The sequence below is a fragment of the Bicyclus anynana genome, chromosome 2 (assembly GCF_947172395.1).
Source record: "Bicyclus anynana chromosome 2, ilBicAnyn1.1, whole genome shotgun sequence".
Lineage (NCBI taxonomy): Eukaryota > Metazoa > Arthropoda > Insecta > Lepidoptera > Nymphalidae > Bicyclus > Bicyclus anynana.
Window position 1 is genome coordinate 14163663 of NC_069084.1, and position 23481 is coordinate 14187143.

Consider the following 23481-nt stretch of genomic DNA (forward strand, 5'->3'; position numbering starts at 1 on the left):
TAACCCTTAAGAAGAAAGGGATTTTTGCGAAATACGATTAATTATTATAACTCGTCAATAATATTTTGACGTCAAACGTTTAAATATTATGTCGTTGACGCCTATAATAATCAATCTCAAGGTTTACTTAAACGTAACATGTTTTTTTAAATATTATTTGCCATATCTTTTAAATCTGACCAATATTTTCATTCCCCTCTGACTAGTAGGAAAACCCGTGTTAGGAGTGGGTACGTTAATCGTCCATAGTGGACGGGATTCAACCACAAACTCTTGGTGATGGATTCTAAATACTAAAAGTTTATTAGGTACAATTAAACGTCAGAGGTTTTAGAAAATTGAAGCTTTAGAAACTTGTAACGGTTCATCACTAACAAGTCACAAACAAGACAAGCTGTAATTAAGCATTATGGAGATATTAAACAAATCAAACAAGTGTAAAAACAAATCCAACATCACATAACATTGGCTAGTTCTCGTATGCAAAGTTTCCATATGTTGTTATTTTTTATGTTATTTATCGCTCTTTACGTCTTTAAAACTAGTATAGTGCACAGTAACCATAAACAAATAATAAAAATTATGACAGACACTAGAATTGATATTGAGAACTAAGGAAAATCTTAACTAAATAATTTTTATTTTTATATACATTTTTTGTCTGTATGGCTATCTGTTTGTCCGGGCTTATCTATAAAACGGTTGAACTGATTTTTATGGGACTCACAGGAAGCTATAGATTATTTAGCAACATACTTTTGATTTGGAGAAAAATCATGGTTTCCGTTTTTGTGAAAACGTGTGGACCAAGTCACAGGCGTCCTGTAGTTAAAGTCCTCCACCGCATCTTTCAAATGTATCATCGGATTTTCATACGATTTAACCCATAGTTTTTTTTTTATCCTTTACAAATTAGCCCTTGACTACAATCTCACCTGATGGTAAGTGATGATGCAATCTAAAATGAAAGCAGGCTAACTTATTAGGCGGAGGATGAAAATCCACACCCCTTTCAGTTTCTACACGACATCGAACCGGACCGCTAAATCGCTTGGCGGTACATCTTTGCTGATAGGGAGATAATTAGCTACTTTCGAAGCCTCCTACCAGCCAGACCTGGACCAATTAAGAAGATTTCAATCGGACCAGACAGGGATCAAAATCAGGACCTCCGTCTTGTAAATCCACCGCGCCTATCACTGAGCCATGTCCAACATTGGATTGAATAACCATTCTACTTCATCTAATGTTAATATTTTAAACAAATAAATAAGCTAGTAAATCTTAATCATCGATTTTGCTCTTTAAGCCCTTCTGACATCAGGACATGTCCCATACAATGACAAACTATGGTATCACTACCTTCGAGTAATAACGATTGAGTTAAACGTACATCCGTATTGGAGGATTTTTTGCGTGAATGTCACCGGCTGAACTCAAGGACCTTGGCAGCGGTCAACGGCACCCTTGACGCCTTTCACGATATTTATTGCCATATTAAGTTATTCCTACAATAATATTAATAAAATTGTCTAATAAATAATTAATGAGTTGTTTAATTTTATTGGCTACAATCTTTGCGATAAAATAAAAAGAAAGTTGTATAAAAAAGATTTAGCAATATGCTTTTCAAAGGTATTGTTTAAAGTACTTTTTTAATTATACAAGACAGGATTTTGGGATTGACCACTATACTCAGAAGGGCATGTTTTATGAGTAGTGTGACTGTTTTGATAAAATATAAAATAATCACGTATTACGGAGTTTTTTTCGGAGTAGCCCGACTAGTTTCGAACCCATACGAGTCCCTTAGTCATGGGCTTATTCGTGAAACACGTGAGATGTTCTATTCTAGCCGATGGTTCTCTCATTCAAACCAGCTAGCCTACAAGTACCTACTTAACAGCTATCAAAATGACGGAATACGTCAAATAATACAAACAAAAACAAAAAAATGGAGATTCCTCTTTGCTATGACAGCTTCTGTCTATGATTGCCTAACTGGCAATATTAGACAGAAGCTGTGAAGCCTGATGATGCCTTGTTAGGTATTTGATATATCATTGACATTTTTAGCTAACCGGAAGGTGTTTTAAGGATGACAGGTTTTGTAAATCAATCAATACCAATTGGCGTTAACGTAACCGTATCTAAATACGCGCCTACGTACATCGTAAAAAATGCAAGCAAAAAACACCTTAACACGTTTTAACAGAAGTACCATAATCGTACGATCTGCACTGGGATAATTATTCTAAGAACTAACTCATGGGTTTGTCTACATAATATACTTAGCGGATTATTGTTTCTAACACGTGAACAATAAAGATTATTATCGCGTGTTCTAATTTGTAATTGTTGTAACAATAGTATCGCTGTATGGGAGTCGCTGGCCTCGATCGAGTGATCTAGTTATTATGCAATGGGTGTGATCTAAACTAGTTTTTGCAAACTAAAACTTGTGAAGAAAGCTCGGTGCTTCAAGCATAACTTTTTAGTGTACTATGCCCAAAGATTTTACAATAGGGATATGTCACTAGCGCGTCAAAACTGATTCGGGCAAAAGCGGTTAATTGGTTAATTCCGCAAAAGCGGAATCTTGTCTTAATTTCATTGAGTCGTATAGTAAATAACGAAAGCTATTTAAACAAACAATACCTAAATATTGTATACAATGTCGATGTTCAGGGACTGTAAAAACTGTAGGTATATACTTACATTATATAAATATATAATGTATAAGTAAACACGAAATTGAGCAATTGTGTACGCTCAGTGGTGTAGCTAAATTCGGATCACTTTTTGCGGTGATTTTGTTTGCACGTAACATGTCTATAGTATACAATTTCGTTGATTATGCCTTTGTAATTGGTTCCGGAAATTCGATGGAAGAAGGTACAGTGGGCTACGGAATTAGTCTTTGAATAAAAATCTTCTATTATTGTAATCACTATTAAAGCTGCTAGTTTTTACAGTCAGTGTTTGTTGATTACCACCTGACCTCCGCAACCGGTTAAAGATAAACCAGTGGCACAGGTTTCTAATCATTTCCACTTAACATTGACGATTATCGCCAGATGATAGTGATAATGATCGAAGACTTAATGCGGTTATGGTGACACCAAAGGAATTTAACCGCCATTAAAGTTTTAGCCCTTTTCAATAGATATGGGGAAATCCCTTTACCAATCGCCAATTTTGCCATTTGTCAATCGCGGCAGAAAAAAATAGCGCCATTTTGTAATGTTTTTTTAATTGCCGTTTGAGTTTCAAATCTGTCTCTATCTCTCTCTGTCTAACAAAATACTAGGTGTAGAACAGTTCAACAGTTCAGTTAAAACTGCAGGTCTGTTGCACGAGTTAATACATAGGTCTAATAGAGGTAAGATTTCCATTACATTGACTACAATATCTTCGAGTTATAGCGTTGTTACAATAGAAAGACAATTTTTCATGCTGAAACAAAAAGAAATTCTAAAGACCTTGGATTAAAAATATTCTAGAATAAATAACAAATACTGAATAGGAACTAAAGTACGTTTCGTTAACATGAAACAATAACTTTGACTAATAATCCATTCTCTTCGACACGTTCAATGGAAAATAATATTAATCACCATCGAAATAAAACCTACAGTTGCCTGCGATTAGTTGCTTATACTATAATTGACAATGTATTTTACTCAAGTATTAAGTTTAACAGAATTCTGGTATTGCTACACGGAACAAGGCAGTGAGTGACTCCGCCGAAATATGTACGGAATTTTATAGTAGCTATGTATAAAGCAAAGTGGGTACAATCCACACATTTTGTTCTTGAGTATTATTTTTAGGGTTCTGTACCGCAATAAGAATAAACGGAACCATTAAAGAATTAATTTGTTTTCCACCTGTGTTCTTAAAGAATATTTGCCGTGTTTTTTAAATAATATGACCATTCACTTCCAACTTACTTTTATTATTCTTTACAAGTTAGAACTTAACTACAATCTCACCTGATGGTTAGTGATGATACAATCTAAGATGGAAGCGGGGAAACTTGTTAAAGGATAAAAAATCCACACTCCTTTTGGTTTCTATACAACATCGTACCGAAACGCTAAAGCGCTTGGCTGTACGCCTTTGTCGGTTGGGTAGTGACTAGCCACGGCCGAAGCCTTATTCGGTCCATCCGGGGATCGAACTCAGGACCTCCGTCTAGTAAATCCACCGCGCATACCACTGCGCCACGGGGGTTGTCACAACAAAGTAGTCGGAAAAAACTATGTTAGGTATTAGGAATAATAGTCAAACGGGCGGGGATCGAACCAAGACCTCTCATGGATGAGTCGGACCTCTTTAATTGTTTGCCAAGAAAAAACCAAAATCTGTAAGTTTTCAGCTAAACTAGTAGGTAAACTGATAGCAACCTAAACCTAATGTCTATGTAGGTACTTATATAAAAAGGCAAAATTAAGTTTGTAAATCAATCTCGTGTATCTTTTCGTTACGAGTAACTTATATGAGTGTTACTTACTCGTAATTATTTTCAGACTTGTACAGAACCCTCATTGTGCAAATCTGATTCACACTTTAGCGAATTTTTTTAAGACCACTACCGCGGTTTTTTTACAAAAACCAGCAGCACCGAGTGCCCCTCTGACGGAAAACGATCGAAGGTTGACTGTGTACCTATCCATATACCTATACTTTATGAAACTTTAAATAAATTCATTTGTTTTTTTAAATAGACCAATATTCCCATTCCAATCCAAATTGTCGGGAAAGACTGTATTAGGAGTGGGTACGACAATAGACCAACGGGGCGGGGATCGAACTACCACCGCTCGGTGATGAGTCCGACCGCTCTTACCGTTGAGCTATTGAGGCTTATTATTTATTGACATATCATAAAACTATAATAATGAAATAAAAAGAAATATTGTATTATAATGACGTCTGTTTTGTAATTAAATTAAAGAACTAAATTATGATACAGCTTGCATAACAAGAACTGTTTTGTTCTGGGGTTGCGGGTAGGAGGGTGAAATTATTCTCAATTCTTATATCTAGCAAATAGGTAAGTATATAAAAAAACATTCAAAGATATCATTTCATTCACTACCTATACTTCGTACCGCCTTAGAATTATCCGACAAAAGCGCCACTTACAGGGTCCAATTATTTTTCAAAAGATCCAGGAACAATTTGAAATGTACACAGAAAATTTCATACAAATCGGTCCAGCCGTTTATATGGAGTTAAGTGACAAAAACACATACATAAGAACGAGGATGATGACTAGGTTTGAATATATTGATTTTATGAGAAATTCGGGTAAATAAGGTCAATATATAAACTATCTAAAAAACAAAGATTGTCTGGATGTTTGCAAAATAAATAAGATTATAAATTTTTATATTTAACTTTTATCGTAATTAGATAAAAATTCATACATTTTTAGCTTCCTTACATGACATTTTTCAATACATAACTATAAACGTAAACGCACATAACAAAGATATTTGTAATTTTGTTTGAACACCCGCACAAATCTAACTATCATTATGATCAACGACGTCATAATTTCGTGCCATTTCAGCGCCACAAATATGATCTTTTAAATCCCTGTAGCTCCGAAAGTAATGATCGCAGATATCCTGTTACTTTTACAAAATTGCTTTACTATTAGCATACTCCTAATTTATATACAATTAAAAAAACCGTCATCATTCCTATTATGTATATTAAGATTAGAATATATAGCTATTTTCCTATCGCCACAATATGGGCGCCACAATATATATACACTGTACATTTGTACAGCTCAAAAAAACATGTCTAATCTTAAACATGTACTTGAGAAATTCATCTTAGCCTAAACTAACGATTATTCCAGATCAAAGTACAGCTAAACAAAAACTTATGCAACACAACTTTCCCATTCGCTCGCCAAGAATATCTGAGTCAAATCAATGAGACGTAATTCTAGTTCAAGCAGGAAACGAGTTAGGTAATCTAGGCGTATTTCAGAATTTATGCATGGTGCTAGCCTTGTAGCTTTATACAATCAACGAGCTTAAGTTTAACATAAGTAAGAAAATGATGTTTTTCCCTTTAATGTTAAAAAAGTGTAAGCTTTCATCCCTATTAAACCCAATGAAATTTTAATGATAGTCAATTTCCACGTATATAATATACCTCAAAAAATTACATACACTTTCATTTTTATTTAATCTCATGGAGGTAAAATGTTACTAAGCGATAAGGCCGCCTTCTTATGTTTCTGTTTTGCTTATTTTCTTTTATTTATTGTGGTGTACAAATAAAGAGTATTAAATAAAAATAAATAAATATGTTTTATATTTAACCATTTAAAAAATAATATTTAAATAAATATTTGAATTTATATATATCATTTGAAAAATATATAATCTAAAAATATTAGGTAAACTAGGCATTACCTTTTATTACTATAAAAGGTAATTTAACAAAAATTTTCTAGGAAATAATTATTTGCAGATTTAATTATAAGAAATCTGTCTGACCTTAAGTTGTCATTGTGATTAAGATAATAAAATTAGTTATATTTTATTCGCGTAGTTAAAATAAAAGTAATTGATATTAGTTCGAGTATTGTGACTTTTTGACAGGGTGGTAGTAAAATACAGTAACTATCAGGAAATTGTACGGTCTAGGAAATAGAATCAATCAGTGTGACCTTAGCCAGTAAATAATAATAGTCAAAAGCAGTATCAAAATCATTAAAACATATCTCTAGCTAAATATGTAATTAACTGGGACCAAATTAAAAATCTTACAAGTATTTTTGTTAATTAATTAATATTAAGGTTTAACTGCACGGCTTAGGGGATTGGAATGCGATTCTACCCGTTTTAATATAATCAGAACCATAGATTTTTCTGTGATAAAAATAGCCCATATGTTGCTCAATAGCTTTCTCTGTCTACCAGTGAAAACGCATTGTAATTGGATCAGCCTAGAAAATCATTAATGTTATTTTTGCTTATACATAATATTATGTACATACCTACTACATATTAAATATAATTAGAAAATAAAACATACATGGTAAATATATGAGATTTATCTGAATTTAAAGTACCTACAACAACAAAACCTTTAAAAGTCATATAGGTTATGATATATACATTTAAAAAAATGATATTTGTGCAATCATATAATCTCAGGCATATACTATTTAATTAAATGTTTCGTAATACAGAATGTGACCACATTATAAGCCACGCGGTTATCATCTGCAGTACGCAACGTACGTATCTAAACGCAACCTTATTAACTTAAGTAGTTTGCGGCCAAGTCACTAACTTTACTACTTAAGATTAATCCACGTAACGATATACTGTGACGTCACAATACCACGCGTGTGAATTTCCGAAATATTTCATAACACCCGTTTAATGCCAGCAGTTTCCTACGACTGTATTGCTAATACTTCGAGTTTTTTTCACACAAACCCTGTAATTTGAACGTCCGCCATTCCACTGCCGACAACCTTGTAATAAGTATTACAAAACTTAGCATCACTAATAAAAGGAAAAGCTGTCGATTTTATTGATTAAAATTGCTATAAATCAGTGTTTTTAAAAAGATTTTGATATTTGATGACATCGAAATTTGCGCGAAAGCGTCTGACATTCGAAGCGCCATCTTAACTTGGCGGCCATCTTGGCTGACCTTGCTCTAGAAACGCACCGGTTCGTTTCGCAATGCGTTTGTGAGAAAATTCGTTCGTCTATTGATTCTTATGATATTTTTGCCATGACTAAGGTTTGTGTATGAGTTACATAAATAATTTGCATAACAAACTGAGAACTGACTCTATTCTGTATTGTTTCTGGATAATGGTAGATATAATATGTAGGTATAATGCCATTGGGTTCTATTAAACAGTACAAGGTTTTATTTGTTTGTTGTTTTTAACCTCAAGGACGTAGACCGAGATTTACCTACCATCTTTAGGTACATTACTATAAAGTTCACAAAATCTTTGTAAAAAATAAAATATTTTATCTATTACGAAAGGAGGTACGGGTAAAGTTTACAATCTTTGTTTTGATTAAGTGAAGTTGCTGTATCACAAAACAGTCTCAGCGTCTTTGAAAAACTATTCAACCAAACTATAGACATTCGACATCGACATTGAATTACGTAGGATTTGAGTGGGCGAAATTCCATACATCAAAATAACCTAAATTATCAGGAAGTCGAATGTCTTCCATTAAAAGATTTCCCCCGTTTTGTTAAAAAGGTATAATAGAAAGTTACAGCAGATAACACACTTCGTGCATCATACCGGATATTCTAAGCGCGAATGGTACTGTTGCGTCGTCGTGACTTGCTCCTAGCTCAAACTTTAACAATTTAATAGGTAGTAGAATATTTAATCCTACTAAATATATTATAAACGTGAAAGTTTGTATGCATGTTTGTTTGTATGGTTTGAAGTTTGTTTGTATGTTTATAACTCTTTAACGCCGCAACAATGGAATGGAAATATATTTACTTTTCATTCCGAGGGATTTGTGAAAAACTAAATTTCACGCAGACGAAGTATCGGGCGTCCGCTAGTATTATATAAAATACTGTATTTTCCTTTATCTAAGTTTAATTTTAGAATTTAAACTGTCGTGAGTGTTACTCATATTAAATTATTATAACACACGGTTAAAACTCACGTGATACTACTCCTGAACCCATATGGGAACTCTTAGTCATGAGTTGATTCTTGCATTCTTGCAACTAGTCGGGTATACGCCGACGTTCTATTACGTGAGTTTTTGCCCTGTGTCCTAATAAATTAATTTTCATGTGTCCGCGATTTATACTCGTAAATATAAAAATAACTCAATATATTTACATATAATAATCATCGAAATCGCTTCAGTAGATCCGGACATGAACCACAAATTTTGACTCTATAATATTGGTTAAAATATGCAAATCATCATCATCATCATCATCAATATCAACCAATATTCGGCTCACTGCTGAGCTCGAGTCTCCTCTCAGAATGACAGGGGTTAAGCCAATAGTCCACCACGCTGGGCCAATACGGATTAGCAGACTTCACACACGCAGAAAATTAAGATAATTCTCTGGTATGCAGGTTTCCTCACGATGTTTTTCCTTCACCGTTTGAGACACGTGAAATTTAATTTCTTGAAATTCACACAACTGAAAAGTCGGAGGCGCATGCCCCGGACCGGATTCGAACCCGCACCCTCGGGAATCGAAGGCAGAGGTCATATCCACTGGGCTATCCAAGGCTTACAATATGCAAATAAAGGATGATAATCCGGTTCAAGCATAACAACAGATTAAAACGAATAAAGTACATCGTAAAGTACAATGGAAATAAATTGAACAAAGTACAAACCAATAAAGGTTCCACAGCAAACCACTACCTTCTCAATTGAATGTGCAAATATTGCACGATGCAAACATTTTAGCATTCCAAAGGATAACATTCATCCTGGAGTCAACGTACCGTCAGTTTCATTTACTCCGCCTTTAGGTTTTGTTTGTAATTTCAAGGTAAGAGAGGTTTGTGTATTGTCTGTAACAACGAAGAAGGAAATAAGCCGGAAAGGGCTTGACATGTTTTTATGCAAAAACCTTACCTTCAAGAAACATACGATTTACTTCTTCTACAAATAATCTTGATACAGTCATCAATTCTAGATTATTGCGATTATATCTTAAACTTCCTTTCTATCTAGTGATTATCCTAATTTCATATCAAAAAGAAGACTTTTACTTCCATCTTAGATTGCATCAACACTTACCATCAGGTGAGATTGTAATCTAGGGCTAACTTGTAAAGAATAAAAAAGAAATTACCTACCGCCATCATCTTAGGTTGTCGGTTAAAAAGCTCTTATTTACTTCCATTAAAAAGTTTTTTTTTTTAAGAAATTGCATTATTTTTAAAAATATACGTCAATTTTGTAATGTGTCTTTGCGGTCTCTATAAACTACAAGCTTTGAACTTAAAACAGAAAGGCGAACTTTGAGAGGATTTTATCCTTGGTGCGGTTTGATACTATTAAAATTCTTAAATGTTTAGTGGTATTTTAATGATTGTAAGTACCTAATTGTATTAGATCGATCGACTCCTATGATGTTTTATTTCTAATTTTTAAATTATTTGAATTGCATACTATAGTAATATTATAAAGAGGAAAGATTTGCTTAATTGTTTGTGTGTATTGAATAGGCTCTGAAACTACTGAACCGATTTCAAAAAATCTTTCACTGTTTGGAAGCTAAACTATCCCCGAGTGCTATAAGTTATATTTATCCCTGTATTCCTACGGGAACAGGAACGGGTACGCCGTAAAACCGTGTAGCGTCTGCTAGTAACTTATAAACAAAAAAATGTCACCGCCGGTCACAAACGCAAACGCAAAAATCAGTATTCTAATTCTAATGTTAAGTTTTATTTTACTGTGAAGCAATTCTCAATTTAAAACGAAATAGTCGTACATAATGTATTTATAGTTTAGTTTTTAGCTCACGTCGATGTTGTCAAACCTCTTGAGACTGTAATAAGTAGGTAAGTGTTAGATTTACATACACCAGTAGGTCATACAAGAAGTAACCAATTATGTAACACCGGCCGGCCTAACGACAACCAGTCTACTGAATAATTCGTATTGTAGCTCATATACTTTATCCCACTAATATTATAAAGGCGAAAGTTTGTTTGGATGTTTGATTGGATGATTGGATGTTTTGATCGCAACTACTGAACCGATTTGGCTGAAATTTGGACTGGAAATAGATTTTACTCTGGATTACCACATAGGCATTGACACATACTTTTAATCGCGGAAAAATCCATGGTTCCCGAGGGATTTGTAAAAAACCAAATTTCACGCGAACGAAGTCGCGGGCGTATGTGTTTATATTTTTTAGAAGTTTTGGTAGTAGTTAGTTAACCCTTAGGAAGTCCGTTTGGCTTATGATGAACCTAATAGTGGTAAAATGATAGACCTAGCGCGTTTGTGTGTAAAAACTGAAGGTTCGTTAAAAAACTGTCTATCTGATGTCCAAAGATTTTCATCCTTACATCTCAAATTGTATCCAAAGTCAAGCAGACTTCTTGAGAGTAGTTTTAACTTCCTGAAATTATGTTAAAGAGTTCTAAAGTAACAAAACTACTCGATATGCAAATTAAAAAATAAGCTAAGCATATTGTGTTCATAATTTGTAGAATTTTACGCTTGACTTGGGGAGTAAGTGTAGTGAATGCGTTACGAAAAGTGTAATCGGCAACGGACGTTGAGAGGGATAGTTCAAGAAGTTTTACTTTATTAATGTGGTCTAAAGCACGTTCTTTATTATAATTTACTATTTTCCGCGAAATCAAAAATCAAAATCAAAATTTGTTCATTTTAAACACAATATTTTTAGTACAAAAATCGACTAGTTCCCTGGCTACCAAACTTGCTGTCACTGTATCTTGGAAGCCTGTGGATTTACATTAATGTGACATAATAAAATTAACAAATAACTAGAAGTTAAAACTTAACTGTAGTATAAGAAGCAAGCAAAAGCAAGCAAAAGCAAGCAAAAGCAAGAAAACCAATTATTTATAAAAACAAAATCAAACATAAATAAATATTTTGTGAAATGGTAAACCTATCGCAAAGGCAAAGCCCTAATACCTACAATTAAATCCGGCAAAATACAAGATTCTTGACGTGACTGACATATTCATATACGCAAGGGAAGTTGTCAAATATTTATTACTCGCTTTTGGTATAACAACAAACAATGCACAATAGAAAGCTGTTACATGAACACTGTTCTCGAATCATCGCCGACAGATGTCGCTCAGTGTTTCCGGTTCAAATGGCGGCCGATGGTAGGTATTAATTTGAAGATGGCAATCGAATTGCAATGAATCAGCAATATTTCTCTGTATGGATCTTAATCACACATTCTGCGATTGTGCAAGATAAGATTGCCATATTATATTCAAGAACCATCATAATCAAATACTCTGTCTACCTACCTACTCTACCAAATATAAATTCGTTTTAAATAGTCCTAAGCATTTAAAAGTACGTAAACTGTGTTGTTGTGTGTTTGTAACTGGCATGTCTCCTAAAATGACCTTGGGCTGGACACATATCAAGAACATCAGACGGGCGATGGACAGAAAAGGTACTGCACTGGTACCCACGCGAAGAGCGCCGGTCGAGAGGCCGGCCGCGACGACGCTGGCGCGACGACATCGCCGACGCGGCGGGAACTACCTGGACAAGGTTGGCGAGAGACAGGGACACATGGAAAAAAATGGAGGAGGCCTATGCCCAAAAATGGGCGTTCCAAGAATAAATGACATTATAAATAAATAAAAATTAAAATTGACGAAATGAACATTAACAATGACTGAGAAATCTCCTTTCTGACACAAACACTTATGAAATTAATATCAATTAAATTATAAATTGACATGTTTAATATTTAATGAAATGTTAATGTTTTTTGTAACTTTTGTATCTTTTGTAATTTTTAAAAATGTAAAATGTAAACTGTAAAATTTTTGTAATTTATGTACTTGGAAATAAAGGCTATATTATTATTATTATTATTAAACTGTGTTGTTGGGTGTGCGGTTGTTCACTCGCTTTCTTTGTATTTCAACGAGTCGCGAAGCTGAAGTGGCAATGGGCAGGCCACATAGGTTGAAGAGCCGATGGACGTTGGGGTTCCAAGGTGCTGGAATGGCGACCCCGCACCGGAAAGCACTGTGTTGGTCGACCCCCCCACTAGGTGGACCGAGGATATCAAGCGGATTGCGCTGGATGCTGGCGGCTCGAGATCGTTGTGCTTTGAGGTCCATGCAAGAGGCCTATGTCCAGCAGTGGACGTTTATCGGCTGATAAGGTAAGGTAAGGTAGGTATAACATATATACTCATAAGTATTCCATCTTCCTTAAGCCTTCCTACTTACAACACTCCTCTGTTTCTCAGAGCTGAAGAGGTCATAACCATATTTTTTTACAACTAGTGATTTGACTATCGAAATGAGAACATTACGGGTGTTTATTGATATTGTTACGAGTGTAATTATAAATGGAGTCACGTTTAGGAATTCTCAAACCCTACTTGGGAATGTGTTGAAATAATTCATTCATGGTTTTCAAATTAATTATTTAAGTCTAATTTAATTCTTAATTACATAGCTAGGTACTCTTACCATAATACTTACTTTTTCGTCTTATCAGCGTTACTATGAACCGGTCTGAAGTGTACATAGTGTAGTCACAGGTATATGAGGCTCAACACTTATAAGCCTTTTAAGCCTTACCAATAAGCCTTAGGTTGACAGGCAGATAGCAGTGCATTACACAACGTAACTTAGCATGTCCTGCGAAGAACCAATTGGTCTCTGCTAATAGTGGATTTCCACTTATGGTCAAGTATTGCTATAAAAATATTAATTAGTCTCTGCTCGGTGCAAGTCCATTATTTCGCAGGACGAAAAATTTATTAATTAATACTTACTCATTACTTTGCCTATTCACACAGACAAGCACTAATTTTAAAATCTGTTGATTTCGATAATGTTCGAATATAGCGTTCGTTCTAGTAGTAAAATAAAATCTAGTAGTAAATAACTTTGCAAATTTGAAACAGTCAACAGACGGACAAACAGAAACAGAAAAAATCTGCAACAAAAATTTTGTTTTTCCTTACCGCGTATTTATATCTATAATTTTTGAATTTTATAATTACCTACTTTTAACCTAGATTTGTAACAGTTTAAAAGAACCGCTTCTCTTCACAGATCTAATAATCATGTAGCCTTAATTCATTTAATTAATGAAGAGCATGTTAAACCATAACCATAATAAAAACCCTTTATGTCGTGAACATAAAGGGGTTATGTTCACCAAAGTGAAAAGTGTCACAGGCGAAGACAAAACGTGATTAAAACAGTTCTCACAATCGTAATTACACAACAAGAACTCAAGTGTTCAAGTGACATCACAGCGCGCGCCGCGAAAACGAAAGTGTTATAGAGAACGAAAGTGGACTCCGTGCCACTTCTGATGGTGTCTTCCCATGGTACGCTACTGCGCGAGCTTACACTAAGTCTCACAATGGCTTAAGAACTCACACCAGTAATCATGGGTTATATCATTGATAATTTTATACTATATAGATATGTTATGTCCATACAAAAACCGCAAAAAATGATCCGAATTTAGCTACACCACTGAGCGCACACATGCACAATTTTGTCTTTAATTCCATTATATATTTATGTATATATAGTTTTTACACTTCTTGAACTCACCACTCGACATTGATATTTAGGTATTTTCTCTCATTTCTTTATTTGTCCTTTTTTTTTTAATTTTTAGCAATGTCAACATAAAAATACAATACGGTGTTATTTGTTTAAATAACGTTCGTTGTTTAATAAGTGACTTAATGAAATTAGAACAATTTTCCACATTTGTCGCTAGTGCCCCATCTCTAGTATAAAATATCATTGGGTTATATGCAGCACGATTATACAAACATCCTTGTGCGACCTTATAAAAATTTAAAAAAAAAAACAAAGTTTTTACATTTTGTTTAACTATTCAATTTGATACTCCATCATAAAGGAAGCTCATGAAGACTGGTTGAAAAAATTCTAAAATCTAGACGATATTACAAAATAAAACAACACGCTATGACAATGTAATTCTATTGTGACTACAACTCATCATAAACTAGATCGAAATGTAGGTATACCATTTGCCTTCGTTCAATTAGAATATTTGTCTGACGAGGATCGGACGAGTGCGGATCGAGGTAGCGCGAGCTTTTAGGTTTCTGCTTTCACAGCCAATGGGAAGGCAACTTAAGACGTAACACAAGTGGCCTAGAAACTCATAAATTAATGTCGAGTACGTATTATGGTAATTTTCTTTAAACTGTCTATATTATGTCAAAGTGATTACATGGATCCAGGTTATCTTGTGTAGGGTTGCCACTTATAGGAAAATGGGTTAATACTATGGTACTATTATGAGTTTGCTTGTTTGTTCCCCAATTCCGGCTTGACGATATTTTGTTACAGAGGCGATCGAAAAACGTTCACGAAATTATAAACTTCGCAGAACATATGCCTGCCTGCTAACATATCCAAATAAGTTTTATATGCCAGTAGGTAAGTTTTTCATTAACCACGCTCTTCAGTTCTTAATGCAGAAATGCTGTTCAGTGACAAACAAAATTATGAAATTATTTCGCCAGATGAGCTCTGTACAATAAGCTCTTACTTTAGCGCAGAAAATATTTCATACTTTACTAGCTAACATATACCTACCATAACAAATGGTAAGTGTCAAATGTGAACCAAACACTCCATAAAAGCAATAATTACACAACAATAATGCGGATTCGTGACGTCACAGCACGCGCCGGCGAAACGGAAAGTGATACCGAAACCGAAAGTGGTCTTCGTCCCACTTCTCGAGATGAGTGGCCGGCGCCAGTGTGGTCGCAACTTTATTTTGTTTGATATATTTGAGACATTAATAACTTCGTTGAGCCAGTGGTTAGCCTACGTGGCTTCGGATCTCGAGGACTTCGGTTGGTACTGAGTTTTTCTTCCTTAAAAGAAATTTACAGTAAAAATTTTCAGTCCGGGATAATGAAGTGCTTGTAAGCCAAGCTGAAATTGAATTTGAATTTGTAAAGTGTAATCAAAAGATGTTCTCATCTCATTTTCCAAAATAACACATTTCAAAAAACTACATGTCACGCCGCTTTTACTATAAAATAACCAATTAATCGCCATTAAAAACAGGAAGATGGAAAACTGACGACATTAATATATTTTGTATTGTTACGTACAACACCCATCGTATGTTATTAATTTCTCGGTAACGAAGTAGGAAGTCTTTTATCTTAAGGCGGTGCCGCAACATCTTTACATGTTGTATAGATTCATTTGTGTCTCACACATACTTGTAGCTTTGACTTTAAAAATCTCAATTTATTAAAATAAATTTTATTAATTAAATTTCATGAAAATAAAGAATTTTGAAGCATTTAATAATAGCGCAAATCAATGTTTAGCAAAGTATGTACCGTGGCACATTGGTGATTCATTCATCACATTGGCAGTGATTAGTTAACGAAGAGTCGTGATAGCCCAGTGTATATGACCTCGGCCTCCGATACCGGAGGGTGTGGGTTCGAATCCGGTCCGGGGCATGCACCTCCAACTTTTCAGTTGTATGCATTTTAAGAAATTAAATATCACGTGTCTCAATCGAAGAAGGAAAACATCGTGAGGAAACCTGCATGCCAGAGAATTATTTTAATTATCTGCGTGTGTGAAGTCTGCCAATCCGCATTGGGCCAGCGTGGTGGACTATTATCCTTACCCCTTGACCATTCTAAGAAGAGACTCGAGCTCAGCAGTGAGCCGAATATGGGTTGATGACGACAACGAGTTAACGATAACGACGACAGCAAAAAAATGAGAAAAAATGAGAGAAGCCTGATTATTCCTTTAAATTGATTATTTTCACTGTTATATATGTAAATAAAAGAAACATTGGTTTGTCCATTAACTCTAAAATGTACCTCTATAATTTCGTTACTTCGTAGTTGTACCTTAAACACGACAAAATTGCAGAAATCTGCAGCAAATTACTCTATGGGTCATATTATTGTACTCATAATTTGAGGATACTTGCGCAAAAAACAGAAATTTAATTTAATTGATAGTAATTTCTCAAGGGTTACAAGTTACACCAGTAATATTTTATCCGCGGTTGCCCCTTAAGCTTTTAGCACAGTTGTGTTTTTAACATAACAATAAAAGAGCGGTTACTTTATTACTATTATATTGACAATAATTAAAACTATTAATATCAATGAGAGATAATATATTTCAATCTACTTTTAGAACGAATACCTATTTTATTATTGAAGTTACGGTTGCTAATCTAAAAAATTAAATTTTAATTTACATTTTTGTAAAATATAAATAAAAATTTCTTTGTGTATGTATTTTTCTATTTATTCTGTGTTCTAAGGACTTTACAAAACATTGCTTAAAATGCAGAATACCTGCCCCACTAGCCAAGTGGCACGTCGATTCTCTTTCTATGATCGCTAACGCTTCGAAAACATAAAAGACGTATGGGAATGACATAAGCTATCGACAGGTCACGTGATCAAGATCTGTCATTCCCATACATCTTTCTAGTTTTCGAAGCGTTAGCGATCGTAGAAAGACAATCGACGTGCCACTTGGCTAGGGCGTACAGAAGTTTTTTAGTCTGCGCGGGTTCAATGAGCTCTATTAAAAGTTCTTCACGAAAGATACCCTATAAAATAGCTACAATTTGTTTAAAATGTTTTCGGCCAATCTCATCCAGTACATAAAAATATTTTCCTTAATTAAGGAGGATATTAGTTATTTTCCTTAATTAAGTTAAAATTGTAACTTAATTGTAACGATACATCATATTAACTGGGCACTTAAATCAACAATACCAACTATGCCTATTGTTCGTCTAGATACGTACTCTAAGATCGTGACCGGCGTGTTGCTATTTAGGGCGAAATTCTTTACTTCCGATCACAACCTCATTATGTCCTTCAATGATTAAATCAATCGTATGCTGTTGTTATACGATGACCTTAACATGTCAAATGATAACTACTCTAGTGATGATTACTTAGTAGCTTCAGTACTTCGATTATTCGACTTGATAAGCCTAAATAATTAATATTTCCTAGCAAGTTATCTCAGCTTGTAATTGTTTTGTTCTGTGCGGACAATGCAATTACGTGTCATCGTGTCGAGCACTCCATAGATGCAACAATGCACTGCCTGAGGGCGGATAACGAACCTCTATTGGAAAAGGATTTTTTTATACTATCTGTATATAGAACCTACCCTAGTTAAAATCCTTATACCCACCACTGGTCCCCAGTAGAAACCCCAGTAATTAAAATTTATCGTTTCTTAAAATTCTTCATAACGAATCTTTGCTACCGTCTACAAATAGCTTTTGCATATCTATAATAAGTAATAGAGGCTTAGAGCCGATACGTATTGGCATTGTCGTGGTTATTGGTCATATTGTAGTCATATTAAATTCAATTAGTGATTTGATCGTGACCAACGTGGTCAGATTTGCCGCATAATTCTAACTTCCGATTCCTGGTCAATATTATAGATCCTATTTGATGTTATCTTTCAAATAGTTGTTCTATTTTTTTTAATGGTAGCAACCGGATACTTATGACATAGGTATATAAAATATGTAGCTATGTAGCTACTGTTTGACGTTTAACAATACCCCCGTGGTTTTACCTGCGTAGTTTCCATCTCCGTGGGAATATACGGGGACAAAATATGGTCTGACAGTAGAGCTCTACATTAAAAAAAAAGGTTTATGAGTAGTGAGAAACTTACATTTGCATTAATAATATCAGTTTTGTTTTAATGTCACCTAATTTGAAGAGCTGAAGGACCTTGTTTAAGGTACTGTAATGGCGACTGGTGTACCGGAAATTGTTACTAAAGTATTTTTCAGATAGCATGGGTACGATGGCTCAGGACCGTGATGTTTGAATGTCCCTACAAAAGGCCAAAAAGCCCAACAGTGGATGTCTATCAGCTGATATGATTATAACCATGTTGAAGTTAATGAATGTCTATTATAGACATAGATAGATAGATTATGAAATGTGACGCTAATTTGTTATTGAATAAATCAAAAGTTTAATCTTGTAATATTAACAAAACTACAGTTTTTTTTTTAATTTTATTGATATGCGTGACTAATAGCTAATGTAACAATCGAATAAAAATATCAGAGCGTGCAATGAATTGAATATTTCAGCTTCAAATTAATTAATAAATTAGTACCATTATGATTCAGCATTAAGCATTGTTGCCAAATAATCTGATTTAATTTATTACATTTTATTTATTGTCTGTAATGAAGTCAATCTTGCAACCATACTCATGACGCAATTGCATCATGGCGGCGCAGCGCTCGGAAGCGGGAAGGCATGTTATGTCACAGTGATTGCGTGACTTACAATAAGGGGGAATGTAGACTCTAGCCTAGCGGCTATGTGTGTACAAAGAACTGATTGATGGGAAAATTAGAAGAAAGGTAAATAAATTACAAAGCATTCGTATTTCAATAGTAGGTACATTGGCAAACGTAACCAATATTATAGTTTTAAAAGAAACTGAAATGCTTAAGCACGTCATCGCGAAATTTCCAATAATCTCTACTTATACTTCCGTTTATTTTTTTAACTTTCCATTTCTTCCCGAAGACAAGGTTTGTATTATAAGAATAGTTACCACAATAATTTTCAGTTCAGTTCAACTTTTCTCAACTCAACGTGTGAAAACCTGCATACCAGAGATTTTTTTAATTTTTTTGCGTGTGTGAAGTCTGCCAATGCGCATTAGATTAGCGTAGTGGACTTAACTTGATTAGCGTAGTGGCTTAACCCCTCTCATTCTGAGAGGAGACTCGAGCTCAGCAGTGAGCCGAAGTATTTTAAACATCCTTTTAATTTTCAAACTATTGGGGCGTATTATCATGTTAATAAAAAATGTTTCTTGTTTCTCATTTGCTTAGTAGTTACCTATTAGTTCCATTTTGCAACTAGCGTAATATACGGAGTTTATTTTGTATGTCACACAAGTGTCAAGTTCATTCTCGACCATAAAGAACTTACGTTATGAGCATGAGTCTTCCGGCAACATAAAATTTCGATTGTACACGATAAAAAAACTTGATACTCGTGTAGATTTTGTCGTGTACACTCTTGGATTCACGCGTATTTTTAGCTTTTTATATAATCAAAATACCGCTCGAAGTCCTGGTGGGTCGCATCTCGTTGATAGCAATTTAGATTTTAAAGATAAAACAATAACGGCTCTTTGAAAATTATAGCTTGTAATATCTCCAAAATCAACATTTTCCATGTAACACATACAAAAGAAAATAAAATAATGGTTTTATTCAATATCTTAAAAAAAAGAATTTCTCATTGAAAGATTTACTTGTATAGTATAAAAATGTGTCTTTAAGTCAAATAATTACATTATTATCTCTTTTTAAAACCATAGAAAGAGATTTTAAAACCATAGACTATGTGATGTTAAACCGTCTGATACTTTGTATGAAAGTATTTATTTGCACGGTTGCCCTTTACCCAGTGACATAAATAAAGGCGTACAAAAAGTTCAACAGTTGTAAAACTTAGTTGCAACTAAAACTGTACTAATTGCTGCTTAAACAAAGTACATTTTTCAATGGCGCAACCATGGCGCATGTGACAAATTTTGCTTAGATTTGACATTGTGCACTCAGAGACAATACGCGAATCGAATTTTTATTTAAAATTACACCGTCAAGTTTTACAATTACTCTCCGATTCAATCAAATTGAATTAGGAAATTATTTTTTACAAGGCCGTGTCGATACAGTTACGCATTTCGATTCCGTGTTGTTAACTCAATCACAGACAAAATAGAAGAAAGCTATTGACAGTTTTGACAAGTTCACGTGTCGCGGAAACGGGAAGTCAATTGTTTACTGCTTCCGGCGTTAAATTATTTGGGAGGTTAAGGCTGAATGTGAATACTGTTGAGTATGTCAGAGGAGACGTTATCGGTGGCTGCTCAGTCGGACGTGCAAGATTTATCCAAGGCCCGCGCTAAGCGCGTCAACCTACATTTTCAAACAATACAAACGATAATTTGTTGCTAACAGCCACGCTGACGATGTATGGGCGTAGACATGTATTACGAACAAGGACCTACCCAAAAGATTTACTACTAGTTTAACGTGTCTACTAGATCTATATATATGGTTCTGCAGTACACATTTCTTGTACACAGTTTTTCTTTCTGTTACGTAAATCGATTTCTTACAACGTTCTTAATAGATTGTTTCCAATTTGGGATCAAATATTTTACTGTAGCAATACTAATTGATCAATGCTTTTTTGTATATATTATAATGTCTGATATGGGAAATCTACCTAAAATAGAATGCAATACTAATGACCTACTTTCAGCGTTTAAAAATAATATTATGGAATATACTTGCTCGTATTTCAGGGTAAAAATGAACCGCCTTAAAATTAAATTTTACTAAAATATTTCCTAAGAGATAATCATTTTATTAATGAAAACTATCTATCGAAATGTAGTTTTTCAGTAATCCCATCAAAATACAGAATATTCATTTTTAAAGTCGGTTAAAAGTGCTAAAACTCCTGCAACTCGGTTAACCGAGTGAAATAGATTTGATATTTTAATTCGAGTTATAAATTCACCTAAAATGGCGTTACTATGAACGCCTTCCTGCAACCGCCGCCCGACCACAAACAGTGCGTTTCATAACCGCTGCAATACTCGAGCGTAGGTAGCAACGGTAGGTACGTTTTACTTCATACTTGCAACTTGTTTTTCATGCTTAAATGATTAACAATGCAGGCCCGAAATAAAGAAATTGACGTTTGTTGATTTATGTTACATGTGTTTGGGTTTTCATGCAAATCAAATCAATACAGTTATTCTATTAGGGATATTTGAGCTCCGTAAACGTAACCGAAGTTATCGGATATCTACGAGTATACTAATATTACGTGCCGTGATAGTCCCGTGGATAGTTCGAATCCGGTCCGGGGCATGCACCTCCAACTTTGCAGTTGTGTGCATTTTGTTGTGCAATAGTCCAACCACGCTGGCCCAATGCGGATTGACAGACTTCACACGCAGAGAATTAAGATAATTCTCTGGTATGCAGGTTTCCTCACGATGTTTTCCTTCACCGATTGAGACACGTGATATTTAATTTCTTAAAATGCACAAAACTGAAAAGTTGGAGGTGCATGCCCCGGACCAGATTCGAACCCACACCCTCCGGAATCGGAGGCAGAGGTCATATCCACTGGGCTATCACTGCTTTTTTTACATTGATTAACAAGTTTGATTTTTCACAGTTTCAAGGGACTATAGACTGAGTATTTGGTTTAACTTTAACTCGATAGCTCCACGCAGTCCCTAAATAAAAGGGTCTTAACAGATAACAAAGTCATGTTTTAATAAAATAATATGTTTACAAAAAATAGCAGGGAACCTCAATAAACCGAATTCCACGAGGTCGAAGTTGCTCGTCCGAGATTTAAATACTCGTAAATAAAATGAATGAATTTAGGAAATATTAACATTACAAACAAAGTTGCTTACATGCGACATCCTCGAGAAAGTTGCCAGTTAGGTTGCACAGGATGCGTCTTAGAAGATTCGCACAAAGTGAAATTTAACAATTAACAACATTATTAAGATTCACTCGCTTAGCTTCCGTTCTAGACGTAGTGGAATCTTACTATATTTGTCTATGCTTTTGTTTATTCTTCACAAGTACGCCTTTGATTACATTAGTTAAAGATTAGCTCCTGATAGTAAGTGATGATGCAATCTAAGATGGAAGCGGTATAACTTGTTGGTAGGATGAAAATCCACATCCCTTTCTATTTCTACACAACTTCATACCGGGACGGTAAATCGCTTGGCGGTACATCTTTACCGATAGGGTGATAACTAGCCACGGCCAAAGTATCTCACCAGCCAAACCTGGACCAATTAAGAAAACCCCATGTTTGCTGGTGTATTAAGATTCCATTACGAAACATACGTGCCTCTTTGGTCCAGTGGTTACGAATATTGAAGTACCGAGATTTGAGTATTTTTGCCCGACGAAGCCAAAAAGAAGGGTCATAATTTTGGCAGTCTATGTATGTTTGTATGTTCCACCGTAGCGCCTAAACTTTTGAACCAATTTGAATTGAAATATCGGTCCTTATTATAATCATTACCATCATTTTGAGCTCTAAAACCTAAAGGAGAATAAAGCCACAAGAAACTCACGTCTTAACGTGCTTTCAAAGGGTGTAACAAATTCGACTTCCCAACTCCGGGCTACTGGTAAACATTTCTTGGAAAAAGAAACTCCCCGTAATAATACATAGCACTAAGCTCAACCCAGAACACAGAATACATAACAAGGATGAGGTTTGAACAATGGTCCACACCTGGTGGATGAGTCCACTTTGATGAACAGATTAAGAATAGAAACAACGAGGCTGTTAATAGTAAAATAAAAAATTAGTAATTGCATAAATAATTACTATATTTTACTACATCTGATATTCACATAGTACAACACATCTCAATTAGTTGTGTAATCGTAAATACGCGAACAAACTGTTCAACAACACGTTTACATGAGACCCAATACTCGCGTATTGCCAATTAAATTCGCACATGTCTTGTCGTTGACACGCAATTATGATCCTTATTGTCATGCGAAAAGAGTTTTCATCATGTGATTTGAATTTACTACTAACATTCGTAAAGCTAGTTTCACACGGACCACGAAT

The 23481-nt window shown here is 34.7% G+C and overlaps 1 protein-coding gene across 5 annotated transcripts in view; it reads right to left on the reverse strand.

The window, feature by feature from the left end:
- The window catches only part of LOC112051535 (A disintegrin and metalloproteinase with thrombospondin motifs 1), a 148735-nt gene that overhangs the window by 42358 nt on the left and 82896 nt on the right, over positions 1-23481 (reverse strand). The gene's annotated exons all lie outside the window — the stretch shown is intronic.